The 25,023-nt window shown below is 41.5% G+C and overlaps 1 protein-coding gene across 3 annotated transcripts in view; it reads right to left on the reverse strand.

Moving 5' to 3' along the window:
• The window catches only part of LOC125878814 (TANK-binding kinase 1-binding protein 1-like), a 276,535-nt gene extending 260,518 nt beyond the window's left edge, over nt 1-16,017 (reverse strand). For all 3 annotated transcript variants that reach the window (XM_049560217.1, XM_049560216.1, XM_049560214.1), the window contains exon 1: nt 15,938-16,017. The gene's annotated coding sequence lies outside the window, so the exon portion shown is untranslated. The remainder of the gene's footprint in view (nt 1-15,937) is intronic.
• Nucleotides 16,018-25,023: the final 9,006 nt, after the last annotated feature.

Consider the following 25,023-nt stretch of genomic DNA (forward strand, 5'->3'; position numbering starts at 1 on the left):
AGCACTACCACAGGCCTGTCAGATCTCTCGAACATTGGTGACCCTACGTATCTCAAGCAAGAGTGTTTTTCGTGTACACGGTATGTGACAATAATAATATGTGTATAATAACAGTAGAAGTGTGACTAATGATAACAGCAGCAGTAGGAGGCATCTAGCAGGACCACGGCAGCTCTTGTAGGCTGAAATCCAGACGATTACATTAACCAGTGCGCAATCATCAGACTTGACAATTATCACGGGAAAACAATCTTTGTTATATCGAGATAACGAGATAATTAATTCGTTATCACGAGAAAACAATCTTTGTTATATCGAGATAACGAAATAATAAGTCATTATCACAAGATAACAGTGCATAAAAAAAAATACATGACTGTTCTCGTCTTCCGTACTTATGTGTCTAAATTTCACAATGTTATATTTCAACTTTTTTCTCATCTGCTTAATGTGTTTTTCAAAAGTCAGATTAGAATCCAAAACCATACCTAAATATTTGACTTCATTAACGTTTTTGATCATTTGTCCCTTAACAGTGAGCTGTGGATACAGAGTTTGTTTTTGCTTATTAGCAAAGTACATCGTCACAGTTTTCTTAGTATTCAAAGTAAGACATGAATCACCCAGCCATTTGGCAACTTTATCAAGTGTCAATGAGAGCTTAGCGGCCACCTGTTCAGCGTTTCTCCCATGGGTATGTATAACCATATCTTCGGCATACATTTGAATATCCACATCCTCACAAACAGATGGGAGATCGTTAATGTAGAGACTGAACCACACTGCTCCTACCACTCCTCCTTTGTCTAATTTGGCCTTGATTACTTCTAGGAAGTGGCAATATGCAGTCTCAGTGGAGTAGTTACTTCTAAATCCGAACTGCATGGGATGGAATAAATCTTTGTTATTAAAATGTGCCACTAACTGTTCCACAACTACTTTTTCAGCCACTTTAAAAGCAGCAGGTAGTATGCTGATTGGTCTATAGTTGCTCACTTCTTTTCTATCTCCACTTTTGTATATTGGGGTTACAATTGCCATTTTAAATGCTGAAGGGAAAATGCTATCTTTTAATGACTGATTTATGATATAAGTTATTGGGGTAACTAAGTAGTTTTTATGTTTTTTAAGAAAAACTGTATCAAGTCCCCAATGATCCTTTGCCTTTGAATTTGATGAAGTTCAGATGAGTTTATTCACTTTTTTTCATTAATACCATTGAATTTAAATGCATTTGAATCATCACTCAAACCAACAATTTGATCAGTTACACAGAAATTCTGGCTCAAATCCAAAACAGAGTCAATGAAATAACAATTGAAATAGTTTGCTACAGTTAGGCTATCCTGTTGTAGGGTTCCATTTATCATGAGCTCTATGTTTTCACTTTTAGACTGTTCTTTTCCCATGAGTTTATCAATACTTCTCCATAACTTTTGAGGCTTCCCTTTTGCCTGTAGAATAATATCTAAGAAGTAATTTGCCTTTGCCTTTCTTAGTTGAGTTGTAACTTTATTTCTGAGACTTTTGTATACTAAGCGGTCTGTTTCCAAACCTGATTTTAAAGATTTTTTAAGAGCAGCATCCCTCTTTTTCATCAATTGCCAAACGTCATTGTTAAACCATGGTAATGGTTGTCTACTCATCCGCCTCTGAGGCTTTGTTTTTGTATATTTGTCCAGTGTTTGTTTTAATGTTGACCTTAGATTATCACATGCCCCTTCACAGCTTTTACCATATGCTAGATCAGTCCAGTCAGTTTGCCTTATTTCATTATCCAATATTCCCAGATCTTGCTTTGGAATATGTGAAAAGTATTTCTTCCCTTCGATTACATTGCAGTTTTTGTAGTGCATCTTGGATAATTTCCTAGCAATTAAAATGAGATTGTGATCAGAAATACCTGCAATGAGGTTATATGTTTTAGACAACGCGATCCATTTTATTTGTAAAAATTAAATCAATCAGACTTTGTGAAGATTTCACAATTCTTGTTGGGCTTTTGATCATCTGAGTCATCTGAAATATATTACTGATGTCCTTTAACTTTTTTTTTTACACTTTCTGTCTAACCAGTTTACATTAAAATCTCCCATTAAAATGACTTCTTTACCATTACATTGTTTAAGAACATTAGTTAGGTTGTCATAGAAAACATCTTTTGCTGTTGGCGGTTGATACAGAGCAATTATATTGAAAGATAACATAACACCCCCTACCTTGAATACGATCATGTCTATAAATATTATACCCTGGGATATTGACAATATCAGATGGAGTTGCAGGGTTCGGCCAGGTTTCGGAGAGACATAAATAGTCCAAGTTTGAGTCTGTTAATAACTGTTCAAGTTGTTCCGTTTTGGATAAAATATTTCTCACATTTAGATGTCCACCAAAAATGCCCTTAGGTTTAGCACTTGAGTCCCACAACACTTTTGCATGGTTTACGGTTTTCTGTTGCTTTGTTTTGACAGCATTACACATATTAATATGTGCTGAGTGCAAGCCCTTAGTTTGGCAATTTAAGGTCGATCAACATGTTTTTGCTAAAATCATCATTAAGCATTGTGAGTGTGGTTTCCACAGCAGTCTATTTTCCATTATTTCTTTTTTTTTTTTCATCAAGGGTGGGGTCCCACAGGCTTGTCTGGGTGATTACTCCATTCCTCAGCTTTCTCCTGGTTTTTTCCTTTTGTACCATCTTCATCTAGTCGACTGCTGGCTGTACCTGGTACTGCACCTGGCTCAGTCTGTTAACCAGTTGGATAAAGAGTGTCTTCCTGGTCGTCTTTGTCCAGATTTGTTCCAGATTCTGAGCTGAGTGATCCTACTTCCCCGGGTCTCTTTGCTTGTTGGGCCACAGCTGGTTGGAAGTAGGATTGACTTGATGATGCATTCATATCTGTTGCACTTCCTAGTGATTTGGATCGTCTGCAGTTCATCCTGGTTTCCTTGAGTTTCTCATCTGCAGTTTTCTCCTTATCTTTTTCTTTCACTTCAGCTTATTTTTTTTTGCTTGTCTCTTTTTCTTTTTCCTGCTCTTCTTAGTGCTTGGAGCTGCAGCAGGGTCTTGTACACAGGCCTTTCCAGGCTCCTCCCCTTTCTTTTCCAAGGTGAGGGGAGTGATGTCCTCCATCTCACTCTCCCCCTCTTCAGAGAGCACTGCTATATTTTTGGGAGGAGAGAGTTGTTTTCCCATGTGCTGGTTAAAGGTCTCCCTTATGAACTTGAGGGTCTCTTCAGTGGCAGGTCTATATACAGGGCTTGGTATAATACCATGTATCTGCTCATCAGTGTGCTGTTTTTGTTTAACATACTGTTGTCCATTTTCCTATCCATCATAAAACACCTTCACCCAGTGTGGACTCATCTTCACTGACCGAGGTATTTGCTTGGGGGAGTGGCTTCAATGTAGACCATCCGATCACCAGTGGAACAGTTTGTCAGTTGGTTATATATTATATCTGATCATCCGTCTCATAACTTTCCCCACAATCTTGCACCCTCTCTGCTCCAGAAACTGGGTGACGACACTATTGTCAGCAGATTCAGGTAGTTCTTTGACACTTAGGTGAACTGCATTTTTATGGGCCATACGTGCTTTCAGACTGAAAGGGTTTTCTTCTTTAAGCTCGACATTAATTCCACAAACAGAAATTCCTCTGAAAAGGAGTTTTGCTCTTGCTTCCATATCATACAGGTAGATACGTCAGAGTGCTCCAACTCTTTCTACTGACCTGAGGTGATTTGGATGAACTTCCTGAATGAGGCTATGGTAAATCTCTGTTTCCCTCACAGGATTCTTCATGGCCTCCTCCCTTGATAGAATTTCCCTCTCCATGATGAAGATAGGAAAAATGATTTCCTTTGTCTTGTTGCGTGCCACAACTTTACTCCAGGTCACATTGGCTTTTGCTGTATTGGTATCTCTTGACTCAGCCATCTTGCCTTGTGCTTGACACCACAGCACATTAAAGGATCACTCCAGATATGTCAATAGTCCAACAATATACGTACAGAGTTGTTTAGACTTCTGTATAGAATATAATCCTTTTCATATAAACAGTGGATGGTTAATTTCAAAAGAGATATTTACTAGACTGAACTGCCTCTTACTACTGCTTACTCCACAGCCATTTTAAGTGTCTGACAACACTGTGGAGATTGTGGAGAGAATTGATTCTTAACGTCCAATTAAAAATACAAATTAACATTAAATCAAAATACAATTATTATGCTGCAGTATCAACTAGGCTACTTCAAATACACACACTCTAGACTAACCTATAGTGGCAATATATAATGAAAAACAAAATGAAGAAGCACATGTTCATGCAAACAAGTTGATTAATAATCCCCAATTATATTTTAATTCAAACTATAAACCTGACTTCCTTACGGGAACTCTTCTTAACTCTGCCACAAGATGGCAGTATGGCTCCATGTTAGACGAGGCGTTAACAGTCGAAATTGAAATTGAATTTTGCAACTTATCAATCTTTTGTTTTACAGGGTTAAAGCAAAGTATCATTCAGATAGAAAACATGATTATGCACGTGTACAAGTGTAGGACATAGAAAAGCAACCAACAAAAGGGAAACAAATGTAAAATTTCACTTCCAACAGACATTTCAATTTTGTCACACAGAAACATTTGGTAAGGGAGGGGATGGCGTAATCCCCTGTGGTGACAGGAAGGGACAGGATGTGGTGGAGAAAAGAAGCACTGTCTTAAGATCCTAGCAGGGCTGTTAATCAAGGTGTTGCCTCAGGGTGGAGGAGAGGACCCTTTTATAAGTCAGTGACTTAAAAAGCATTTGAAGCACATTTGAAGTACATTTGAAGAACTGAATCTGGGCAGGACCCTCAGAGGCCCCCTGGATGTGTTGCTCCGGCCCTGGACCCCTTCTCCGGATTCTCCGGCATACCAAAAGTGTGCAGAACTCCAGGGGCTCAAAGAGTTCGCGCAGGGTAATGTGGACAAAGGACGCCTGAGACAAAAACGCAATTATGATAAAAAACGCAGGGATATGCAGCTTCATGACAATGACAGTCTGGCTACGTTCTTATCCTTACTCGAAAGCCGAGAAATGAAGCTGTGTTACCCCTCAGCAAGCGAGCTGGAGAAATTGGAAAGGCAACGTGTCCTGAACATCTTCGAGGAGGAGAGTGACGAGGATGACTTCCTAGGATTCCCCAGCCCATTGCCAGGGAGCAATGAGAAAGAATCTGGAAAGCAGCAGGTAGAAGATGAAAAATGAAAAGAAAAAAAAAAAAAAACTGCACGTTTGCAGCTTTCAACAAGGGGGGGGGGGGGGGGTGGCGATCCCCCATTAGGATAAACATTTCCCTTTAATCTTCACGTCCTGTTCCCTGTTAATTCACGCCCCCGCCACACCTCCAGCACCAGCCAATGGCGTCCCTTCCATGATATTTTAAAATGGTTTCGTAAGAGGCAAGATGGCGGCTTACCCCAGGGAAGTGGCAGCGTCTGTCTCGCCGTATGTCCGTCTCCTCGTCACCATGCCTATCCTTGGCTTTTTGAACACAGTCTGCGGTCGGGTTGGTACGAATACAATGCCCTCGCCCTGTGGAATACAAAGTCTGGACCCTCTCCGGAACCTTGGAGCTATGCCAGGACCGTCAGTCTCTGAGCCAACAGCCCCAGCCGGCCGGCTTCCTGTGTGTGTGAGGTAACTCCGACGAAAGTCGGAGATTTCGCTGACAGAGATCCTCTATTGTTTTTTTGTGAAGAGTTATAACTCAGGTGGGAGAAAGACGAACAAAACTTACTTAACCTGAAGATTCTTTGTTAGCAAGAGGGGTCACTTGGAGGGGTTTTCCCGGGACGGTGAAAGACTGAACTTTCTGCTGTGGTTGAACTTTGTTTTTGTTTATTATTGCTGGTGTGGGACATTTTGAACATTTTGCTTTTGTGAATTCGCCTGAAAAGGACATTTTCTTTTGTGGTTTGTGTTTAACTTGGAATCGACTGTGTTGCATTGTTCTTTGCTTTTTTTCTGTGCTTGTGCCTTGTATGCGTTGTGATGGTGGTGTGAACCAAAAGAGGGTACATGACACAGAGTTTATGGTTACTGAGCTGTGTATCCTTGTGGGGGATTACCCTGACCAATACTCAATTTCAAATTGTTGGCGGGAGCTCCGACTGGCACCTCTAAAACTCCAGGTAATCCGCTACATGTTGTTTTTGCATTTTTTTCTTTAGATAAAGCTTAAACAGAGGGGGGCTACGTATGCCAGGAGTAAGGCCCTGTGTGGTCACACACTTTGCACAGCCAATAAGATAGTTCTGCAAGTGACTACTAGCCAAGTAGCCATTGCAAACAGTTCTACTAGTTCTGCAAGGGCCTAAAAAACTCAAATGCAATTCCCAGCTCAATCTTACTGAACCTGATGGGTACTGCCAAATTGGAGATGTGAACCAGAAACTCAAAGCTATGCTATATGTATTTTGCCCAATTTCATGTAATTTACGAGTGATGTCATAAAAAAGTAATAAAAAGAGAGAGTGAAGCTCCTATTACTACTTTTATTATTAAAAAACCTGAACCCAAACAGGCTCCACAGCTGTATGCAAGAAAATTGCATAAATGTAACACTATCTTGTCACTTTTTCAAATATATCTAACTAATAAGAACGTAATTTGTTCAAATTATGTTCAGTGCAACCCATGCAAAGAATGCTGTAAAACTACTGTTGTTTTGTTCATTTGCCTCTCTTGAGTGACAAGCTAATGTCACTGTAGGTTAACAGCCCTACCTTTATCACAGTTTTGTGTATCCAAAATGTTTCACACAACATTTTTTAGATGATAGGTGTCATACTTATCTGCTCAGCACCACTGGCTGTTTTTTCTCCATTGGCATTACCAAAACAACAACAACAGCCCGATCTACCAACAGAGTACCAGGGCATGCAGTGGGTCTGATGAAAAGCGTATTTTGCAAACGCCGCCCCCTTAAGCCCAAGGCACATGCTTAGACACAGTGAATTATAAATACTAACAGATCTTTCTAGATTAAATTTGTCATTTTTTCCAACACTGATGCAGTAGTTTGAATTTTGAATAAGCAGTGACAAGTTGGAACCAGCTGGATTTGGGTTGGATAGTAGAACTTGACTCGAAGTCACTGTTTTGCAAGACACAAGTAAATCCTGAGTCAAGTCCCAGGCCAAGACAGCCGTGTCCCAAGACAAGTCCAAAGTCAAGACTGACGAGTTCCAAGCCCTAAACTTGAGTTTTGAATCTCAAACAAGTCATAATCCGGCCTTCACCAAATATAATGCCATTTTGACAACAGAATGATCTATTAAATTTACAAAAATCATAAATGCTCATAAAAAATTTAGTACTTATTTATTAAAACAAGTTTGTTAGATTTGGTTGCATTTCCATCTGTAATTTTCAACCTGCACATTTGGTTGCACACTGCTGTTTGTTTTTGTTGACCACCTTTACCCTGTGTATGCTAACAAAATTATCTTTGCTAGCATTCTTTACAACAGCCACTCAATAATGTTACAATAGGTCTTTATAGTGCTCTCCTGCAACTTAACTGGATGCCGTCAAATTGGTTAGAACAAAGTGGATTAAGTGCTGACTTGATGGGAATGAAAATGTAAGTTGATTCAGGAAATGAAGGGAAATTAAGTGATTTGTGACAATGTTTTTAAATAACATACCTTTTAATCTATGGGCATGGGGGAAGGTATCCAGTATTTTCAAGTCAAAAGGCTCGAGTCCAAGTGAAGTCTTGAGTCATTGGTGTTGAAGTCCAAATTGAGTTGCAAGTCTTTTTTGATTTTGTCAAGTCCAAAGTCATTAAATTGGTGACTCGAGTCTAAAGTCTGGTTATTTGCTTAGCACACAGAATTGATGCAAACAAATTTAATTTGAAAATGACTAAACTATGAACTCCAACATCATCAAATATATCTAATTTGCATGTATTGTGTTCAACATAAATGATAAATTATGAACCTAGAAAAAAGTTAAGAGGTTGTGGTTTAGAGGACTTTGGACCCACATATTAGAGCTAACCAACAACCACTCAGCAGTCCCACCCTTATAGTAAGCTTACTGAGTCATTGTATTGTGCTTTCACTTTTAGCTTATTGGCAGTTAAAATCTGTGTCAGACTAAAAGATTTTGAATAAGCAAAAGCTAAATTTAGCTAGATAACAGTGTGAAACACAAAGTCATTGATCAGTCAGGTGGATCAGGGATGAAATGGTCAGTTGCAAGTTAGTATCAGTTCTTGGTTGTGCTAAGACACAGAACCTTAAGCGCTACCCCAAGGAGGCGTTATTATTGATCCCATGATTTTTTGTGGCTAGTTCCACCCTGCTACGCTATGATTCGCTGGTATGAGCTCTAACCATGAATTCTAATCATTCATTCAATCGGGTGTAGACATAATGACTACTAGCCAATCAGAGCACAGACAGTAATGAATATTAACCAATCACAACACAGTAGAGCGCGACTTGCCAATAAATGTGGAGGGATCCATATTTACGTCTCAGTAGGCTCTGAATCTCCAACATGGTTGTCAATAGGGACACAGGTGAGGTAACACCAGCTGATTTGTGGAATGTTTCAGAATAGTTTTAAATAAGACAGTTTGATCTCATCCAACATGCAGCATACACACAGACACACTTTGAGAACTGGCTTTGTCGATCACACCTTTTGCAGTTGTTAGAGAATGTCTGAATGTCTGAGAGCCAGTGTCTAACAGACAGCCCATTAATCAACCTGTGTGTGTGTGTGTGTGTGTGTGTGTGTGTGTGTGTGTGTGTGTGTGTGCTAATATGCCTGTTCACAAATGCATGAGCAGTAAGTCATCTATCTGACTCCCAACTAATCACATTAAACCCTGATGTGAGGGGAAAAAGCAGGTCGGTGATGGAGCTACAGGAGGCACACAGCAGAAGGGGATAAAGGAAGGGTATTTTGGGTATTTTGGGTCTGCTGTCCAATGTGTCCAAGCTAATACTCTGTTTAATTAAAATCACATCTGAACATCTAATTCAGTCTGGTACTGGTCAGGTTGTTTCATTGCATATTTAGTTTATAAACAGACTGGTGTCTATGTCAATGTCCTGGAGTGTGAAATAAGTCATGTTTAAACAGAGGAATTTTCATACTAGAATGCATCTTAGTGATGGCGATCATTTACAAGTCTAAAATCAAAGACTCTTGTTTAAAAGTATTTTAGGCCAGTAGCTTCATTCTAAAGGCCCAGACACACCAAATCAAAGACATAGCAGCAAGGAAGGCCGACTGTTGCATCATCGCACGTTGCCTGTGTCTCGGCCGAGAGGTTGCATATGAACACACCACAAAGACAACTAGCATGTGCATTCTGTGCCATCGTGAGAGAAAATAACTCTCCATCACAGCAGGCGGCAGTAGTCTGTAGTCATCATTCATAAAGAGAAACGGAAGACTGACAGGGAGGTGCTAGCTAGCCAGTTAGCAAAATAGTAACACAACCTGAAGTTCAAAGAACAAATGATGACCACCGTGTGCTAGCCAACAATAATACAGACCATTACAAACCATTTCTGCTAAAGAGCTCAATGGCAGGGGCGAAAATACAGACAGTGCAGGCAGGGCAGATGTAATGAGGCCAGTGAGGTGGTGGGCCCATAGAGAGAGCAGACCTCTGTGGGGCAGAAAACGGGGCCCTGTGGGAAGGTCTTCCCTTTCCATCTCCATAAGGTCCCAACAACCCCTGGCAATTAGCTAGAGCAGCCTGTGTGTAGCCTGTGAGTTGAAACGGACAGGCAAAAAAAGTCAAAAAGTAACTGGCAGCACCGCTCACTGCTGCTCCTTTAGCTAATTGCTCTGAGTGCACAGTAATAACTCCACATGGTTCAGATGAGCTTATCTACATTTTTCTCAGTTCTTCTCCACTCTCATTTTGAATATCCTGGCTGGACAGTAAGAAACTAACTGCAGTGAGAATCAGGAAGATTTTAGTAGGAATACCCAGCTCAACAATAAAAGTGACAAGGACAAAAACAAGATTTTGAGAAGTTCAGGGAACATGTCCCTCCCAGCCCCAATGTATATGTCCTTTGTATTGCAAGTACTGAAAATTAATGTACAAGATATATAACATGCTGCAGGACAACAAATGGCATTGTAGAATCAAATAGGACCCCAGTCAGCAAAGATACAGCAATACAATAAAATAATCAGAAACCCTCCAAAAATTCTCCATCAGTTGGATTATGCTGTTTGGTAGTATTAGTTTCAATAAATTCAGATCGTCTGCGTCTTGTATTTCTTTAATTTTATTGAAGTGACATTTAAAGAGAGAAAAAGTTGTACAAATAGCACTTACTATGCAATACTGGCAATCGCTGTGCAGATACTTAAGGCCCCCCTCCAATACATTTTGGCATTTAGGCTATATGATATATCATATTTTTCTGAGTCATGACCTGACAGTGTTGATTAGTCATACTGTTAAAAAAAAAAGGAAAAAAAAAAAAGAAGGTTGTTGCTGAAATGGGAAGATGATGTGTGACCATCGTACAATTGGCAAGCCATACGTCAGACTCCAAGTTTGTGCAGGTGCACTGTCATAAACATCATAAACATAATTGTAAGCTAGCTCACACCGTGTGTCAGTCTGGCAGATTGTAATACTGGCTAAACTGAAAACTAACCAAACTGGGACCACACTGGAGGGAACTGTTTCCATGTTCAGGTAGAACTTACCCTAATTAAGTAGAAGTTCTTGAAGATAAAGGTATTAATTCTGGTTTAACTAGTAATCCAATCACTGTGTGTAACATCCCTCTGTTGTCCCTGTTACATAGCAATAAACATGGATCAAAATTACAAAAACATATTTAAGTTGTTTGGGAGATGTGAAGTAGCAAAGTTTACTCTCAGTCTGCATTGGCGGGCCTTGCTTTATGTGAACAACATATAAAACAAATCATTGTATATTTTGAGATGCAAAAAAATCAAACATAAGGGAAAAATAATCTAAAGATCTAATAATAACAGTGAATCTATAGTATGGGTTCCACCCCTAGTCCTGGCATGTGTTCATCACTGAGTGATCCTCACAGTCAGGACATGCTTAAGCATTGATGGATATAGTGGAGTGCAATGTCTGTGGAGAGAATAGAGCGCCCCAGGAATGGGTCCTAAAGCTTGGATTTGAGTTAACATTTTTGCACTCCAGGTTCCCTTTTGTCTTAAAGTCAGTGGCTTTTTGTGGATGGATGTTTGGTTACATGCCTGTGGTAACAAGCTTTTATGTTTTTTTCTACAACATAAAATACATCAGTAATGACCCCACCCCTGAATTTAGAAGCTTTTATGTGTCTTTAAAAGGCGGTTGCTAACAAGTGACTACATGAAACTACAGAACGCCACCACCCCAAACACGACTTGATAGCCATGGTGTGGGGGTGACATTAAACCATGCAACCGTGGTGTAGTTCGTTTATAGCCTAACGTTAGCTTTTTACTTCTGGGGATTTTGTTTAGGCTTCAAAAATCATAGAACTGGTGTTAATTTTTAAAGATTATGTCACTGAACTTATTGCATCTCATTGCCTTTTTGTGATCTGCATTTAAGCAACCGCAACCTGATCTCACAGAAATACGTGAAATGACCGTGACCTCTTAACACCGCATTCCGTGGTGGCAGCACGTAATGGGTTGAAATTACGTGCCGGTACCACGGAAACATTGCCAATGTAAAGTCAATTAGGATCCATTGTCGTGGTGTCCACACAAATTCCCTGGTTCAACAACGTCACGTCAACCTTATTTTCCTCAATGATATCTTTAACATTACTGTATACACACAAAAACACGAAAGTGTCCTTGATAACTCAACAATATGACAGGTTAATGTCAGGGCCATAAAATAAAATAAATGTATTTTGCCAGCTTTTGATAGTGTAGGGCTTTAAGAGCATTGTGCTGTGGGCGGACGGGGTGCATTCGACTACTGTTTTGTAGCTACTGCTTCATTCCATTTCAAATTGGCGTCCGTCTGCCGTAACCGAATCCAAACACCACTAATAAATAAATAAATAAGAAGAAAAAAAGGATGACTCATTTTAGTAACTATCTACAGTAGAAAAGAAAAAAACAAGCAAAGAAACAAATAAGAATCATTTATACACTGGGCCTTCAAAGTGCTCTCTGAAACTACACCTGGCATGGCTTGTGTCCAAAAAAAGAAAAAATCTAAACTTTGTCGTAGAGCTAAACCAAACACATCATTGGAAAGATCTCAACCTGGAGACTAACATATGTCAGTATGAAGATTCTGCATGGTTCCTGCTTTGAACCTTGATCTCAGTGCATGTTTGAAGGCTTATAACTCAGCAACAAAAGGGGGTACAGACATGGGACCAACTGTTATAGAGAGCTCTTGACTTCAACTATCAGGTGAGTGTAGTCACCAACTGGGGGTGCTGTCAGATATGGGTAAAATATGGATAAAATTAATTTTCACCCATTTTGAAATTAGATATTTAAAATCTGATTACACAAGTGTGTTTACCATCCCCTTAAAGTCCACAGTGTACTCTCAATTCAGTATTTACAACTTCCAAATCCAGGAAAAACACTTATATTTTTCAAAAACTACAATTCCCTAGGACCGCGCCATGCAGCTTGATACATATCAGCAACATACTTGCGGTTGTACTGATTTGCAAAGTAGGGTTTTAAATAGGGTTGTAGAAAGATATATCTACTGAATATATCTAATATCTAGTAAAGCCGAACCAGCAATACACTGCACCTAGATGAACTATGTTAAGAAAAAGTAAAGATGTCAGCTAATTTTCGATATTTTAGCTAATATGCTAGAAACAGTGTTTTCGGGACGGTAGGTTTTTGCGGTTTGTAAAATAGAGTTGTAAAATAGTGTCGTAAAAAGATAGATCTACTGGATATATCTAATATCTAGTAAAGCCGAACTACTAATGACACTGCACCTAAATAAACTATGTTAAGAAAAAGTAAGGATGTTGGCTAATTTCAGATATTTTAGATAGTACTCAAGAGACAGCGTTTTTGGGACGGTAGTTTTTTGCGGCTTGTAAAATAGAGTCGTAAAAAGATACATCTATTGAATATATCAAATGTCTAGTAAAGCTGAACTAGTATATGTTAAGAAAAAGTAAGGATGATGGTTAATTTCAGATATTTTAGCAAGTTCTCTAGAAACGGCAAGAGGGAGCAGCAACAGGCAGAGGAACATGTCCGAATCCAGCTAAAGGTAAACACAGACGTTCATTCCTCCTTTCTGTTATGTTGTCGGATAATTATACTAACAATCCGAGCCTATCTGTGTGAAAAAAATGCACTTTTAGTGGACGTATTTTGGCGTTGTCTGAGTACCCTATTATTTAATATAGCACACGCTCACAGGCTGCAGGCAGGTCCGCCCTAGCTTCGTACTGGAGCAACGTCAAATATTGAACATCCTATCACTCATTTAGACAAAAGTAGATTGGAAAATAGGGCCCAGGTTGAAAAAAACATTAGTTCCCCTTTAAGTTACAATACATTACTAAATTACTAATACAACCAACAAAGGCAATAAGTACTAGCCAGTCACAGGGAGAGCAGAGCAAGGAATTCCTTCACCATCCTAGGAAACGGAAATTTCCAAACAGAACTCACAGACCAGTGGGTGACATCATTGTAGCTATATCCATTATTTTTACAGTCTGTGGTTACAACGTGATGTATGGCCTGTGCGTACCTATGAGACGTTGAGGGGTGTGATAATTTGACGGGATTTGACAACCTGGGATCAGGATGAGTTGATCCTGCTCTACATAAAAAAAGCTAAAGATAAAAAAGATAAAAGCTTTTTTATCCTAACCAGAATACAGTCCAGACAATAAATACTTATGGTGGTCACATTTAAAGATATTGAACATACAAAATATTGTCAATCAGCAGCTTCAGCACAAAAGAATCTGTATCAGACTTCTCAAAACAACATAAAGCAGTTTGTAAGGCAGGGGATAACTTAACCTGCTTCCCCAATAACTTCCTCTTTAGTTTGGTGTGGTGATGCCAGCATTATTGTCCCTAGTTATGGCAAACTTGATACTCTGCAGTTTGCCAGGCTGGCAGAGAAGTGGAGGATGCAAAATTCCTCATCCTTAAGAAGGCATAGAAACACTTGTAGAACCCAATTTTCATGTGTGGCTTTTATTTGCTGATTTCTCTTCAGCCTTTAACAAAATGACATTTTAATTGATCATCTGGCTTCCTGTTTTAACTTACCTGATCAGCTTTTATTGTTGCTTTTAAACTTCTTAACAGACAGAACCCAACAGGTTTTAGTCAACAGAGTTACGTCCAACACCCTGGCTTCTAACACAGGCTCACCCCAGGGTTGAGTTCTTTCCCCCTTGTTTTTATCTTTTACACGGATGGTTGTAGGTCTTCTAAAGAGGGTAGTTACCAGGTAAAGTTCTCAGACAATACTGCACTTTTGTCTCTTCTTCAGGGTTCAGAGTCAGACCATGGTTGTGCCCTACCTGCTTTTGTTAACTGGTGTAATGCGAACTTCTTTGATGTCAATGTGTCAAAAACGAAGGGACTTATTACTGATTTTAGGAAAAGAAATGATAAATCCGAAGCTAGCGCTATACATGACAAGGAGGTTCAGGCAAGCCCATACATTCAGCGAATGTAGTTACGTAATGTGCAATGCACTAATTTGTTTGTTGATGTATGTAAATTATTATTCTTTGCCTGGTCCTTGTGTGAATCAGTATGCACGGGACCATACAATGTGCCAGTGTGCCTCATCTTTTGCCCATGTATTGATCTCTGACATATTACTCCCATCAGTTGCTGCTTGTTTCTGCCTGTGAATTTTTGTATTGTCCGGGTAGACTATAAAACTGAATTGCCTTTCTGAGATAAATAAATTTGTCTGAACTGAACATGTAAAGATAGTGACTGACTGAATTTGAAAAACTGAGAAATATCATTGAAATTGCCCATCTACGACATCTATGACTGTTGATCATCTGTTTGTAAATGGATGAACCTTTTCAGAATATACTTATTTACACCATAATAAGGCGGGAAAATGAGGTGTTGCTATTTATAGGTTATTTATAGGTTACACAATGGTTTTACTGGTCTGGCCCACTGGAGATATATTTGGGCTGTATGGCCCATTAACTACAATGAGTTTGACAGTCCTGCTTCAGAGAAACTGATTATTATCTGTGACCCAAATAAATACTATTACATGAGAAGCACAACCTGGCTACTGAAATACATGCCCTGTCTCTAATCCTATATGTATGAAAGGGAGGTTACATGTGAGCTGCCTGTCCTCTGTCTAAGACGTAAAAATCCTAATACTTCCACATTGCGTAGATGTCTTCCAGAAAACCGACAACACCTGAACGCAACATTTGTATGCATGCTCTGTATTAGCTTGTTAAAAGCCTCGCTAACACTGAATAATAAACGTTATCCGTCAGTATGTTAAAGTCAGGACCGCACCAGGGTACACACTGCACCTTTTAATCGTCCCAGAACATCCCCATAGCAGATCAGTGGGAAAGGAAATACATTCCATCAACCTTATCGAGCTGGGTGATGTTTCCCCTGTCACATTCTCTCTGTGATGTCAATGTAGGTTAAATCTGTGTCCTTCTAATATGCATTACAGTGTCACTGCTGAGTCTATTTTTCCCCGACAGCATCCGCCGCTGCGCAACCAAAACATCCAGCTGACCTGCTCGGTAACGCTCAAACCCTCTCTTCACTGGTAAACGAGGCTTTCAGAGGAGAGAAACGCAGATACAGACAGATATCGGCGGCATGAACAAAATGTGAAGTTAGGAAACGGACAAATACAGCGGTGGAGCCGGTGTACTTACGTTTCTGTAGAAAAGCCATAAAGATGACGGTGCTGATGGTGCTGAGGAGGGTCGACATGACTGGAGTCTGACATCAGCAGAGGATGGTGTGTGTGTGTGTGTGTGTGTGTGTGTGTGTGTGTGTGTGTGTGTGTGCGCGCGCGCGCGCGCCTCCTCCCTGCCCCATGTACAACGAGAAGGGGAGGGTGACAGAATAAATGAAGACTTTCAGATCAGAAAAAGCAGATCACATTTTTTTTATTTTCTATTACAGAACCTTATTCATAGAGGAATATTAGATATCTGGCACACATTATATTTGACACTGGAACACACTGAGTGAAGTCAGGTAATCTTGGCACTTAATGGTAGATTACCAAAACAGCCACCTAAATGTCTGAATACTACTTTACTTTACTTTACCACTTCTTATGGTTCTCTGCTGTATTTCTATAAAGAAAATAAATTCCTAAGTCAAACAATTTAGACCTTCAAACACATCAAGAAACCTTACCTCGCTCCAATGGCATGTTCAAGTAAATGAAGAAGACATACTCTATTTATCCCAGAGGGGAAATTACATTTTTTTCTCTCTGTTGTGATATACACACAGGCCCAAAATACACACACATGCACTAACATCTCTCTCTCTCTCTCTCTCTCTCTCTCTCTCTCTCTCTCTGTCTCTGTCTCATTGTGTCATACGGATTACTGTTTATTATGTTGATCTGTTCTGTACGACATCTATTGCACGTCTGTCCGTCCTGGAAGAGGGATCCCTCCTCAGTTGCTCTTCCTGAGGTTTCTACCGTTTTTTTTCCCCGTTAAAGGGTTTTTTTGGGGAGTTTTTCCTTATCTGCTGTGAGGGTCATAAGGACAGAGGGATGTCGTATGCTGTAAAGCCCTGTGAGGCAAATTGTGATTTGTGATATTGGGCTGTATAAATAAAATTGAATTGAATTAACAGGACCTACACATGCAGCAAATGGAGAAATGTCAGAGCAAGAAGGCTGCCCATGGACAGGCGCCTGGAGCAGTTAAGGGTTCAGTGCCTTACTCAGGGGCACTTCCATAGTGCCCAGGAGGCGAACTAGCACCTCTATAGCCACCGGTCCACGCTCCATGCTTGGTCTGGATGGGGACTTGAGCCTGCGACCCTCTGGTTCCCAACCTAGGCTCCTATTGACTGAGCTGCTGCTGCCCCAGTGGGACAGATGTGTAAAGTGGGACAGTCATGTTTGTTTTTGTTTTGTTTTAATTGTTAAATCCATTTATAATTTCAGTCATTAATGCATTAACTCTTTAATGTAACCTAACTATTCATTAACAAAAGAAACAAATTGCCATACTTTCCCTGTTATTTTGCTGCCTGTTTTCTTGGTGCCATATTGTCTACAATGGACATGTGTAACAGTGATGGCTAATTCTGGACTATTGTGGCTGATACGGACTCATTGCATCACCTTTAATATTTTTTAATTGACAATCTGACAGGGTGGCATATAATAGCAGAACTTGTGATTTTATGGCAGCTGGTAGCATAAAAAACCTGAATTCATAAGAATTCGTAAGAAATACTGCATTCAGTACTCACTTAAAACCCTTTCCTATAAAAAGTTAATTGTGAAAATGTTTTGATCATAAGTCAAACTGTCAATAAAACACCCTACAACCATTTTTGTTTTCATAGCATTATTATTTTAGCTGCTGTTCTGAGTTTTTTTTTTTTCTTTCTTTGGGGGGGGGGAGACAATAATCATATGTGTATAATAACAGTAGTAGTATGACTAATGATAACAGCAGCAGCAGGGGGCATCTGGCAGGACCACGGCAGCAGCACAACCACACACGTCACACTATCCAGGCACCGCTGCAATACGAGATAACCTGAGAGACAGTGGAGCACAAAGGCTCCGGAAAAGAAGCCAAGTTAGTGACATCCAGAATGGCCGAGTTAGCAAGATGCAGTAATAGGACACGAGAGAGAGAGAGAGAGAGAGAGAGAGAGAGAGAGAGAGAGAAGGAGAGAAGGTGCCCGGTGTATTATAGGGGGGTCCTCCGGCAGACTAGGCCTAAGTCAGCCTAACTAGGGGCTGGTACAAGGCAAGCCTGAGCCAGCGCTAACTATAAGCTTTATCAAAGAGGAAGGTCTTAAGTCTAGTCTTAAATGTGGAGACGGTGTCTGCCTCCTGGACCAAAACAGGAAGATGATTCCACAGGAGAGGAGCCTGATAGCTGAAGGCTCTGGCTCCTGATCTACTTTTGGAGACTTTAGGGACCACGAGTAACCCTGCATTCTCAGAGCGCAGAGTTCTGGTGGGATAAGCTCTCTAAAATATGATGGAGCTTGACCATTTAGAGCTTCATAAGTTAACAGTAGGATTTTAAATTCAATTCTGGATTTTACAGGGAGCCAGTGCAGAGAAGCTAAAACAGGAGAAATATGATCACATTTTTTAGTTCCTGTTAGTACACGTGCTGCTGCATTCTGAATTAGCTAGAATTTTTCAGTAACTAGCACAACACTGCTCATGACTGGGCTGGTGGTAAAAAAATAACCCACACAGGCTCTCCAGACAGGATTAAAATCACTGACTAGCACAGGTAATGTTAAAACCACCCCACCTCCCATAGTAATAATTCCAGTCACAATAGTGTTTAATAAGTCAGTCGCTGGAATCTGATTTTTTTTTCCTCAACAGTGTGACTCAAATGATAAACTGGCTGACTGACCCTTTGCTAAGTCCTGCCCCTGGACACAGGCTGACCAATCATAGCATAGCATTGGGCCAGCTCAGAGACTAGGGTCCGCCAACATCACGGCTGTGCTCCATTGACTCTAAAGCAGTCATTTCAGATTTCATTACCTTGAGAGGTTGAAAGGAGATATATACAGTACAGGCCAAAAGTTTGGACACACCTTCTCATTCAATGCATTTTCTTTATTTTCATGACTATTTACATTGTAGATTCTCACTGAAGGCATCAAAACTATGAATGAACACATGTGGAGTTATGTACTTAACAAAAAAAGGTGAAATAACTGAAAACATGTTTTATATTCTAGTTTCTTCAAAATAGCCACCCTTTGCTCTGATTACTGCTTTGCACACTCTTGGCATTCTCTCCATGAGCTTCAAGAGGTAGTCACCTGAAATGGTTTCCACTTCACAGGTCTGCCTTATCAGGGTTAATTAGTGGAATTTCTTGCTTTATCGATGGGGTTGGGACCATCAGTTGTGTTGTGCAGAAGTCAGGTTAATACACAGCCGACAGCCTTATTGGACAACTGTTAAAATTCATATTATGGCAAGAACCAATCAGCTAACTAAAGAAAAACCAGTGGCCATCATTACTTTAAGAAATGAAGGTCAGTCAGTCCGGAAAATTGCAAAAACTTTAAATGTGTCCCCAAGTGGAGTCGCAAAAACCATCAAGCGCTACAACGAAACTGGCACACATGAGGACCGACCCAGGAAAGGAAGACCAAGAGTCACCTCTGCTTCTGAGGATAAGTTCATCCGAGTCACCAGCCTCAGAAATGGCAAGTTAACAGCAGCTCAGATCAGAGACCAGATGAATGCCACACAGAGTTCTAGCAGCAGACCCATCTCTAGAACCACTGTTAAGAGGAGACTGTGCGAATCAGGCCTTCGTGGTCAAATAGCTGCTAGGAAACCACTGCTAAGGAGAGGCAACAAGCAGAAGAGATTTGTTTGGGCCAAGAAACACAAGGAATGGACATTAGACCAGTGGAAATCTGTGCTTTGGTCTGATGAGTCCAAATTTGAGATCTTTGGTTCCAACCGCCGTGTCTTTGTGAGACGCAGAAAAGGTGAACGGATGGATTCCACATGCCTGGTTCCCACTGTGAAGCATGGAGGAGGAGGTGTGATGGTGTGGGGGTGTTTTGCTGGTGACACTGTTGGGGATTTATTCAAAATTGAAGGCACACTGAACCAGCATGGCTACCACAGCATCCTGCAGTGACATGCCATCGCATCCAGTTTGCGTTTAGTTGGACGATCATTTATTTTTCAACAGGACAATGACCCCAAACACACCTCCAGGCTGTGTAAGGGCTATTTGACCAAGAAGGAGAGTGATGGAGTGCTGCGGCAGATGACCTGGCCTCCACAGTCACCGGACCTGAACCCAATCGAGATGGTTTGGGGTGAGCTGGACCGCGGAGTGAAGGCAAAGGGGCCAACAAGTGCTAAACACCTCTGGGAACTCCTTCAAGACTGTTGGAAAACCATTTCAGGTGACTACCTCTTGAAGCTCATCAAGAGAATGCCAAGAGTGTGCAAAGCAGTAATCAGAGCAAAGGGTGGCTATTTTGAAGAAACTAGAATATAAAACATGTTTTCAGTTATTTCACCTTTTTTTGTTAAGTACATAACTCCACATGTGTTCATTCATAGTTTTGATGCCTTCAGTGAGAATCTACAATGTAAACAGTCATGAAAATAAAGAAAACACATTAAATGAGAAGGTGTGTCCAAACTTTTGGCCTGTACTGTATATGTTTCTTCCCTGTTCCAAAAACCCTGAAGAGTGTAGGATTAGCTGGCTAGCTACTGAGGATATATCAAACACTGTTCATCTTCACACACAGCTGGTTCAGTATTGGCAGAGTTTCCCTTTATATTTATTGTCTTCTGTCTCAATCACTAGGTGATGTGGTGGTTCCCTTTTATGCTGTCATTGGTAGCTTATAGTAAAGCTTTAGCTTCTGAATATCTTCATCTTTTTAATCTGTTTTTGCTGCTGAGTGAGCTTGACATCCTGGATATATTATTCCAACATATGTTGTAGGCCCCTCTGTCTGCTTCTCTCTGGAATCGCTTTTTCATTTTTCCAAAAGGATTGAGAAGGATGTCAGATTGACCATGTTTTGTGGCATTTAAACTGGGCTAGTTAGGAGAAGAAGTTAGTGCATCTTTCTTAACAACTGTTGTGGAGAATCTAACAGAGCTAAGAAAAATAATGATTTTTTTTAACATTAAAGCACATAAATCTATTCCAATAGACCCCAATACTACAAATATAACCCCGAAAAATAGCATATTAGGTCTAATTTAATATAATTATGACACTATTTCCCCAGAAAAAATTGCAAACAACACCAAACTTTCCATTCCAGGCTTTTTGGGGCCATTGGTTGCATTTCTTGACCCCACTAGATGGTGCTCTTGGTTTAATGAAAAAGGAACTTCAATTTAGTGTGCTTTCAACCCTTTGTTGAACAGAGAGTGACACAGTGAAGAGAGTGGGGAAGTGGACTCAGAAAATATAGAAAATGGTTCATGAAGCTTCATTTGGCAATCAGAAGTTTTCTGTGTGTTTGTGTGTGTGTGTGTGTGTGTGTGTGTGTGTGTGTGTGTGTGTGTGTGTGTGTGTGTGTGTGTGTGATCATTGCAAAATGTGTTCCTGTTTTGCTGTTTTGAGTATTTTGACAAGTGTTTATATGTCAGTCTGTCAGTCTGTGGACAGATTGGATGTGATAAAGCCACAACTGTGCAAGATGCAGTCATGGAACTTCACTGGTGTGGAACTGAGATAATTTTGGCAAATTGGCCCCGTTTTACATATGCTGAAGAAGCTTTATGCAGCTCCTGTTTGCAATATACTCAAGGATGTACAGATAACTACCAATGCATTACTTTAATCCAGTGAATCACCATGACGTTGTGCTGACAGCAACAATCACCTCTGGAGAGACAAGTGGAAATTTATTTCAGTTGTGGAAAAACATAAAATTGGCAAACTTATTGATTTCTGTTGTCATTTCCAGCAATAATTGTAATTGTGTATTGTGTTACTTTGCTATCATCTTTCCATTCATCCATGCATTTCCACGTGCTTATCCAGGCGTGGTTGTGGGGGCAGCAGGCCAAGCAAAGCACTCCAGGTATCCCTCTTCCCACCTTCTTGGGGGACCCCAAGGCATTCCCAGGCCAGATGAGATATGTAATCCCTCTAGTAGTGTTTCAGGTCTGCCCTCTTACCAGTGGGATGTGCCGAAACACCTCCAGCAGAAGGTGCCCAGGAGGCGTCCTGATCAGATGCCTGAACCACCTCAACTGACCCCTTTCGATGCAAAGGAGCAGCGACTCTACTCCGAGCTGTCTCCAGGATGTCCAAGCCCCTTACCCTATCTCTAAGGCTGAGCCCAGCCACCCCACACAGGAAACTCATTTTGGCAGCTTGTATCCACAATCTCATTGTTTCGGTCACTACCCAGAACTCATGACCATAGGTGAGGGTTGGGACATAGATGGACCAGTAAATCGAAAAACTTCACCTTCCAGCTCAGCTCCCCCTTCACCATGACGGTCTGGAGCAGCGCCCACATCACTGCACTCAAAGCTGGGAAGGGAGGAGGCCACAGGCACATTGAAAGGGAGAGAGGCCTGAGCTGGTGAGGTAATTGTGGGCGTACTCCACCCACAAGAGCTGCTAAGACCAGGAGGACAGATTCTGGGACACCATGCAGCGTAGGGCCGTTTCCATCTCCTGATTCATCCTCTTCATCTGCCCATTGGACTGGGGGTGAAACCCGGAGGAGAGACTGGCGGTGGCTCCCATCAGGCTGCAGAACTCCTCAGATCGAGGAGAACTGAGGACCCCTGCTGGACCCCCTCGATGTGGGACTGGAAGAGGTTGAAGGAGTCCCACTAGGGCCAGATGGGAAGCCTTGTGCTGATTGCAGACAGAGCAGGCCTTGACAAAGTCACGGGTGTCCTCCTCCAGGGTCAGCCACCAGAAGCATTGGAGAAGGATGTTCCGCATTCACTGGGAACCCGGATGGCAGGTGAGTTTGGAGGCATGAGCCCACTACAGCACCTCCAACCTCAGGACTTCTCAGTAGCAATCTTCACTCTCTCCTCTATGTCCCAGGTCAGGATGGCGATGACACAGGGAGGAGGAAGGATGGTAGCAGGCCCCTCCGCTAAATCAATCAATCAATCAATCAATCAATTTTATTTATAATGCCCAATATCACAAATCACAATTTGCCTCAGAGGGCTTAACAGCAAACAACATCCCTCTGTCCTTTGGACCCTCGCAGCGGATAAGGAAAATCTCCCCAAAGAAAAACCCCTTTAATGGGGGAAAAAAATGGTAGAAACCTCAGGAAGACCAACTGAGGAAGGATCCCTCTTCCAGGACGGACAGATGTGCAATAGATGTCGTATAGAACCGATCAACATTATAAACTTGCAGTAATCCATATGACAAAATGATACATAAACTGTCTGCTTCTCTCCCTCACCTGCTCCTGATAAATTTCCACTCCACTGCATCCTGCTAGCCAGCCATGCCCTCTCATCAAGACAATTCCTCTCACCTGCCTCCACAGCTGGCACTCAACAGCCAATCTGCCTGGTATAAAAGCCTCTCCAGCACACACACTCTCTGCCAGATTGTTCTTCATCCTCATGCAAGACATTCCAGCACTCACTCTTGGCTTGATTCCCCGGTACCAATCCTGCTTGTTCCCGACATGTCTACGTCATCTCTTTCCCGGTAAACGCACCAGCCTTCTGTCCCTGACCACGAGTTTGGCCTCAGCGTCTCTGGTTTCTGTCTGCCTGTGGCTGTGTGGTGTTTTCCTGCCACGACATTACAAAGTGAGTGTTCCCACCTGCTGTCAGTTTCCAGCTGTGAGACACCACACATTGCCTTGTGTGTGTGTGTCCTTCTCTTACCTACCTGTTGGCTCATTCCCTGGACCCTGAACCCAGAGACTGCAGGGGCTCTGTGCTTGAAGAATTAACTGTCAGCTCATGTTCATGTTACCTTGTATATAATAAAAGTCATTACCAACTGTCTGTCTGCCTCGGAGTGCTGGGTACAATCCAGGGCTTGACGCTAACTTTTTTCCCAAGGAGCACATGTGCTCCTAAGTTGAAAAAGTAAGGAGCGCACAAAGAACTTTAGGGGCACAATGTAAATTGATCAAATAATGTGTTTTCCGTAATAAACGTGATGCAAATAGACATTTACAAGCAAAATGAATTTGCATACAAAATGTACAGAAAGGTAAAATCATCAAGTTTTGAAAAAGTATTGCAATTTAATTTTGTCTTTAATGTTATTATCTTATGTATATTATCTTTGCAATATGATTATCTTATATAATGTTATTATTATCCTAAAACATTCTCCAGGTCCTTTGAAACTCTGCAGGACTTCCACCCTGCCCAGCAGTGGTACCGTGGCAAACGGTCCCTAACTGCGGGGAGAACGGAGCAGGCCTCCGGAGGTCCGCCGCTTTTCCCGGTCCGTCTCCTCCACACTTAGACTTATTTCCTCGCTGCCGACAGTGGGACTTAACGGCAGGGCTCCACCGGCCGCAAACGTAAGTGTCACGTCAGCGTAGCGTCGCAGCGTATTCATTGGGCCTCCACTGACTGCTTACGGAAGCGACACGTAGAGAAGCCAGCGGGGCTGTTTACCGCTGACCCGAAAGGCTGCATGTAGAGCACTTCTGTTCACATCAGACGCGCATTTCTCCACGCTGGTCGACAAGTGGTTCTGTTCCCAGCTGTTGTCTCCGTCACATTTGGGGCTGTTTTTCCATCAGGGGTAGCTACCCAGCTTGTCACATTCACTCGCGGCTCGCGCAGAAAATAGACCAGAGGCTGAAATGATCGCTGCAGGGTTGGCGGCGGAGCTGCACGGCGCAGCCGGTGTGGATGACACAATCAGTTGACATGGGCGCCGAAAGGAAACTGGCTTCACTTCTTGGCGCTTCGAGGCTATTCGCGGCGCTTCCGCGGGCGGTGTGGCTCTTAACTGTGTTACACAGGGAAGAGGGAAGGCGGCTGGAGTTCCTCCAACATTTGCGGTTAGATTATCATATTTTTTTATTGACAAAAATATAGGCTGCTTCGGCTGATTTTTTTATGCACGCATGTGCCCCTAAATATTCTTTACAGTTCACACACACTTATTTTTAGTTGCAAATGCGAGTGAAACGCTCGCACTGTCGAGCCCTGCAATCACACCCCGTGATATAAAGAGAGACAGAGACAGAGAGAGAAGTTGAGCCAGAGCCAGAGAGAGATTCAGGAAAGACAGTAATGACAGTAGCTGAC

The sequence above is a fragment of the Epinephelus fuscoguttatus genome, linkage group LG19 (genome assembly GCF_011397635.1).
Source record: "Epinephelus fuscoguttatus linkage group LG19, E.fuscoguttatus.final_Chr_v1".
Lineage (NCBI taxonomy): Eukaryota > Metazoa > Chordata > Actinopteri > Perciformes > Serranidae > Epinephelus > Epinephelus fuscoguttatus.